The sequence below is a fragment of the Octopus bimaculoides genome, chromosome 18, assembly GCF_001194135.2.
Source record: "Octopus bimaculoides isolate UCB-OBI-ISO-001 chromosome 18, ASM119413v2, whole genome shotgun sequence".
Lineage (NCBI taxonomy): Eukaryota > Metazoa > Mollusca > Cephalopoda > Octopoda > Octopodidae > Octopus > Octopus bimaculoides.
Genome location: NC_068998.1, coordinates 48505296 through 48512766, shown reverse-complemented (window position 1 = coordinate 48512766; position 7471 = coordinate 48505296). Strand labels below are relative to the sequence as shown.

Genomic DNA, 7471 nt, shown 5'->3' with positions numbered 1-7471 from the left:
ATATGACTGATGACTTATGACTGTGGGATTTGTTGATGTTAATGAGTGAACATAATAAAATGAAAGGTTCTTTGCAAAGAAATTATTTTGCCTTTCAAACATCTACCATTAGCAGAATGCGTTGTTTTGGACATTGAATTAATAACAGAGAAATAATTCATTGTTAAAGGTAAAACAATGAAGAGTGTTTTGTTTTGTCTATAAATTGTTTGTATTTTTTTTTTTTTTTAATTGTTCGTTTGAAAATGATTAGGAAATTGAACTGTAAGATTCTAGACAAAGATGTAAGATCAATGATCAAAGGAAAGTTGTATTGAACTACTCGACCGAATTTAGTACAAACTTCAAACTTCAATGAGAAAAACTAAAGAGAAAGCATTAAAAAAGGCAAATGACATCAAAAGATGTCTGCATGATAAACGAAGAGATTAAGTCCGAGACAAACATTTAGTAACAAATGACCATTATGTAAGCTGACCAAACAGAGCTGAAGAATAGCAAGGAATATCAATATTATGTATTATAAGAGGAATAGAAGAATAGAATGGTGAATTGTTGCATTAGTAGACTTTAATGTATTGCTTCGTTTGGCGCTGTCATTATGTGAGCCTTTGGTGCGTTTAGTACAGCCTACTTTGTTATAAGGACTTAGGCGAGGTCTTTGGACTGAAGATAACTTCCTCCACCAGTCGTGGAGACCCAGCTAAGGATCATCTGTATTCCCTTTTCTCCTCTGTGATATAGATCTGGCTGTATGTAATAGCTCTGAAGTCCTGAGAACCAGTCTGTGCAGCCTGCAGGAGATTGTGGTGTGAAAACAAAAAAAGGTGTGACATGCTGGTCATGTTTTCTGCACTCCCAGAAAAGTGAACACCCAAGACAAGTATACAATGGGTACCACGAAAGGGATGAAATAGTAGCGAGGGAGACACAAAACGGCAATGTGCTCCACCTTCAAAGAAGTTCTAAAGCTACTTAGCCTCACCTGGAAAGATGCAGGAAAATTTGCTCAAAACCAGAATAATTGGAGGCATTTTGCTGCCTGATGTAGAGGGCAACTGAATGGGAGGAACTAAGAGTAAGCATATGGTAGTTCTAGGGAGCATGTAGAATTTGTTGATGCAAATTTTCTCTGACTGGATGCTCTTCCTGTTTCCAACCCTTGCCTGCTTCCAGACAAGGGAATATTTCCCCTTAATGGGAGACTGGAATAACATTGCTTGTAAAACAATTGCTTGTTCAATAACAACCACTACGTGATGTCAGGACAAGGTTACACACATACACATATACACATAAACACACACACACACACATATATATATATATATATATATATATGGTGGGCTTTCTTTACATTCTGACTACCAAATCCGCTCCCAAGGCTTTGGTTGGTTCAGAGCTACTGTAGAAGACACTTGCTCAAGGTGTCATGTTACAGGACTGAACTCAAGCCCATATGGTTGGCAGTTAAGCTTCTCCACCACACAGCTATGCCTGTGCCTGTCTACAACTGCACCTAAGTGATATCGTTATGAAATATTTAATACAAAGTATTGGAGGGATGGACGTAGCCAGCTTCCTAAGTTAAGTATCTACGATGCACTAACATAGCTAGCTAACTGTCTAAATAGCTTGCTTGCTATCTAAATAGCTCCCTACCTAGCTTTGTCTATATATGCATATTTTCTGCTACCTCACTGGAGAATGATGTTTATAAACTCTTTCAGTTGGATGAAGTCAGCGATGAGAAATATGTGATGTTAATTATTATATGCTATATTATTATATGTGATGTTAATTATTATGAAGTTAAAATAATATCGAAGATCAGTTTCAAAACAAACAAATAACAGAATCACCAGTATCTCTAACGTTTAAATATTCCAATAGAATTCGTCTGTTTCACCGCATCGACTCTATATTCTTTAGTTAGACAGTTGTGCTTCCTAAATTTTACGTTTAACAGTGTTGCATATTAGAAAACGCCACCAACCTTAATTCGAAAAACTAATTTCTTTCAAGGGAAGTAACTCTCATGTACGAGGAAGTTACTTTCCCTGAAAAAAATTTTTTTTTTTCGCGATTGTAATTATTTTGTCCTAGGCTTGTGTGCACACCATATACACCGATGTTTATTTTTTCCTTGTTTCAGCCATAAGACTACGGCCATGCTGGGGCACCGCTTTATAGGATTTTAGTCACACAGATCAACTCTTCTTATTATTTATTATATCTGATACTTATTCTATAATTTTTTTTCTATCGAGGCGTGGCTGTGTGGGAAGAAGCTTGTTTTTCAACCACATGATTCCGAGTTCAGTTCCACTGCGTAGCACCTTAAACAAGTGTCTTCTACTATAGCCTCGGGCCGACCAAAGCCTTGTGAGTTGATTTGGTAGACGGAAACTGAAAGAAGCCCGTCGTATATATATATATATATATATATATATATATATATATATATGTGTGTGTGTGTGTGTATAGTCACTCATGAATGCAGAAGTGTGTTCTGCTAACTTTGTTTCCTCATAGGATTAGACTGGGATGGATTGCCCTTGCTCAATACGAATGCCTCAGCGTGTTCTCTCCTCCGACCATCATCTGATGTGGAGGCTGTGTTTTAAGCTTGAGGTCATAAAGGTTTGACGAGCCTACTCATATGATGATGATGATGATGACGATGATAAGAGAGGTGACGATCTATATGCACTGTAACATCGGCTTCAAATTTCTCATGGGCACAGGCATGGGTGTGTGGTTAAGAAGCTTGCTTTGCAACCGTGTGGTTTCAGGTTCAGTCCCACCATGTGGTACTTTGAACAGCTGTCTACTATAGCTGTAGGCTAACCAATGCCTAGCAAGTGATTTTTTTTTACATGGAAACTATGTTGAAGCCTGTCATATATGCACGCACACACATATATGTTGTTGTGTCCCCACCACCACCACTGCTTGACAACGATGTTGGTTTCTTTACACCTGTGTGGCTTATCAGTTTGGTCAAAGACACTGAGAAAATAAGTACCAGACTTACAGACAAATACTGGGATCAGGGTCGATTTGTTTGACTAAACCTCTGAAGGCGGTGCTCCAGCATGGCCACAGCCCAATGACTGAAAGAAGCAAAAACGATAATTGGTTGTGTATCCCCGCACCCCATCAAATTTACGCATGATCAAGCAAGCCTAAGATCAAAGTTGTTCTGGCCATGAGTGTATTACTCACTCACTAATGATTTTGCTCGGTGGGGCTGGGGTCATTCCAGATCAATGGTCCCAGAAGTGTCATTGTGCATTGAGCCGATCAGGTCCACCAGTACCACCCGTCCCCATCCATGCTGGTCCCATGCCAGCCCCTCTGTATCACGTGTATCAAGGACTGTATTATACAATGCATTCTTACACATAGTTATTGTTTAGGCCCTGATGTGTATGTTGATGATGAACGATGTTCCAACTGTGACCATCTCACCTTTTGTTCATAACATATCTAGGACTACATTCTTTAATGTGTCTTTTCCTTTTTAAGACGATAAGAAGTAAACTGAGGCAGACTCGGCTGGTATTTCCAGCAGCTCCAATGACTATGAAATGTGCCTGTTGGTGGATCAGCATAAAATGTCAAAGTTAACGTGGAAATTAGTGATTGAAAGCATTATTGATTTTATCGATACTTAATTTATATTCTAAGCAAATGTTGTTGTTGACACTCCGTCGCTTACGACGTCGAGGGTTCCAGTTGATCCGATCAACGGAACAGCCTGCTCGTGAAATTAACGTGCAAGTGGCTGAGCACTCCACAGACACGTGTACCCTTAACGTAGTTCTCAAGGATATTCAGCGTGACACAGTGTGACAAGGCTGACCCTTTAAATTACAGGCACAACTGAAACAGGAAGTAAGAGTGAGAGAACGTTGTGGTGAAAGAGTACAGCAGGGTTCGCCACCATCCCCTGCCGGAACCTCGTGGAACTTTAGGTGTTTTTGCTCAATAAACACTCACAACGCCCGGTCTGGGAATCGAAACCGCGATCCTATGACCGCGAGTCCGCTGCCCTTACCACTGGGCCATTGCGCCTCCTTTTAAGCAAAAGAGAAAACAAAGGAATTACACGGGTCGTTGGATATATTCAATTATTCACAACGTAAAATGTATAGATGCTAAATTAACTGTTCTTTACGATAAGGGTACGCTTGCCTGTGGTTACACTCCCTGTGGTAATTAACCCTAATTAGTCCCAGTGTTAACGTTAAATTAAATATAGAAACTGCAGTCTATTTCTATAGGTTTATTACAGGAGCGGAGTGGGAGCAATCACTATACGCCGTCATTCTTGTAATTATAGCATAATTCTACGGCAAGGTATAGATAATATTCAAGGGAAGTAACTCTATTGTATTATATAAGCGTACGAATAGAGAGTTATCTCCCTTGACAGCTAAATTTTATATTTTCATGTAATCATGCTGAAATTTTGCGGGAGGTGGTTAATCGATTGCGCCAATCGCAGTGTTCCACTCGTACTTATTTTATCGACCTTGAAAGGATGAAAGGCAGAGTCGACCTCGCGGAACTTGGACTGCGAACGTAAAGACGGACGAAATACCCCTGAGCGTTTTGTCCGGTACCATAACGATTCTGCCAGCACACAGCCCTATTAAGCCCCTTCCTGAGACGTATAGACACATAGGGCCGGTTTCCCGGTTTCCATGGCGTATATATTCCCCACCCTGGACGGACTCTGGTCCGTCGCAGGATTACTCATTTTTGCCAGCTGAGAGGACTGGAGCAACGTGAAATGAAGTGTTTTGCTCAAGAATACAATTCAGCGCCCAGTCCAGGAATCGAAACCACAGTCTTACGATCATGAGTCCAACACTCTAACCACTAAGCCACGCGCCTCAATATCTTCATGTAACAATAGCTGTGTTGTAGAATCAGTAGTTCCCAGTATTTATTTTGGTTCTTCAAGTTCCTAATATCAAATCCTCCCAACATGTGGTGCCACTTCGGTAGAAGTGATAAAATATGTAGTAGTGTTTTAGAAATGTTTCTCTATATAAATATATATGTGTGTGTGTATGTATATATAAATGTGTATATATATGTAAATATGTGTATATATATGTATATATATATATATATATATGTATGTGTATATGTATGTATGTATATATATATATGTATATGTATTTATGTATATGTATGTATGTATATATATGTATATGTTTGTATGTATATGTATGTATATATATGTGTGTATGTGTATATATGTGTATGTATATGTATGTATATATGTGTATATATATGTATGTATATGTTTGTATGTATGCATATGTATGTATATATATTTATATATATGTAGGTATGTCTATATATATATATATATATATATATATATATACACTCTTTACTCTTTTTACTCTCTGTTATTTGTTTCAGTCATTTGACTGCGGCCATGCTGGAGCACCGCCTTTAGTCGAGCAAATCAACCCCAGGACTTATACTTTGTAACCCTAGTACTTATTCTATTGGTCTCTTTTGCTGAACTGCGAAGTTACAGGGATGTAAATACAACAACATCCGTTGTCAAATGATGGTGAGGGGACAGACACACACATACTCACACACACATATAATGGGCTTCTTTCAGTTTCCATCTACCAAATCCACTCACAAGGCTTTGGTTGACCCAAGGCTATAGTAGAAGACACTTGCCCAAGGTGCCACGCAGTGGGACTGAACACGGAACCATGTGGTTCGTAAGCAGGTTACTTATCACACAGCCATGCCTTCACCTATATATAAATAAAATATGTGTGTGTGTATATGTATGTATATGTGTATTTATGTGTGTGTGTGTATTTTTGTGTTTCTCCCTCACCACCAGTTGACAGCTGTTGTTGGTTTGTTTATGTCCTCATAAGCTAGAGCTTTGGCAAAAGACTCTGACAGAATAAGCACCAGGCTTAAAAAAATAAAATAAATTGTTGGGTTGATTTGTTCCATGAAAGCGTTCAAGGCAGTGTCCCAGCATGGTCGCAGTCCAATGACTGAAACAGGTAAAAGTTGATGGATATCTATTTACTCTTAATACATTTTGTCTGATTTGAACTTGGATATTCAATTGCTGTTGTTTGTTAATCAAAAAACACCTCTACCCGGTAGACCTTTCACCCATAAATTGCGTGTGTTCTGAACACACATCAGATAAAAGTGAGGAAACATACTCTCATAGTGAGCAAACAACAGCAATCAGATATTCATGTTTGAATCATTTCAGAATGTATTGAAACTAGATAGATACTGTATTGTTTGGACATTCATCATTCTGTTTGCGTGTTTAACTCTTTCGTACTTCATGTTGTTTACACAGTTGGTGATGTCCTATACCTATATCTATATATATATATATATATATATATATATATATATATATATTTACATATATATATATATTTACATATATATATATATATATTTACATATATATATATATATATTTACATATATATTTATTTATATATATATATTTATATATATATATATTTATAGGCGTAGGAGTGGCTGTGTGGTAAGTAGCTTGCTTACCAGCCACATGGTTCCGGGTTCAGTCCCACTGCGTGGCACCTTGGGCAAGTGTCTTCTACTATAGCCTCGGGCTGACCAAAACCTTGTGAGTGGATTTGGTAGATGGAAACTGAAAGAAGCCCGTCGTATATATATATATATATATATGTGTGTGTGTGTGTGTGTGTCTGTGTTTGTCCCCCCTCACCATCGCTTGACAACCGATGCTGGTGTGTTTACGTCCCTGTAACTTAACGGTTCAGCAAAAGAGACCTGATGGAATAAGTACTAGGCTTACAAAGAATAAGTCCTGGGGTCAATTTGGTCGACTAAAGGCGGTGCTCCAGCATGGCCACAGTCAAATGACTGAAACAAGTAAAAGAGTAAGAGATATATACACACACACACACATATAGATATATAATCGAATTAATAAGAACACAAAAAAATTCTCCAACACAGCTTTAATACATTAAAGATGTGTTAAAGAATTTGGTCTGGAACCCTACACTGTTGATTTCCCAGAATTCAGGTTGAGTGCTTCTCTGCAAATACTCTACCTTTATATCCTACCAGGACCTGATTATACATATATATATATATATATATATATATCTACGTCATTTAACTTTTGTTTTTTTTATGCTGGCATGGGTTGAACCAAAGAACATTTCCAAAAAATGTCTTCTGCAGCTGTCTGGCTGTTAACAGAGTTTTAGTATTTACTGCATCTCTGGGAATCTTACAGATATTTTCGGGCAGGAGAGATTGTTCTGTTATCTTGACTCAACCACATCACTGACGTCATTAGTTTGATAACCCCACTTCAATGGGAATTTACCTAATACATTTATTTTGGTAAGCACACACAAGTATATGTGTGTGTATATATATGTAT

General features: G+C 38.0%; 1 protein-coding gene across 3 annotated transcripts in view; it reads left to right on the top strand.

Moving 5' to 3' along the window:
* Window positions 1-7471, top strand: part of LOC106877914 (inositol polyphosphate-5-phosphatase A) — a 158401-nt gene that overhangs the window by 80346 nt on the left and 70584 nt on the right. The window lies entirely within an intron of this gene.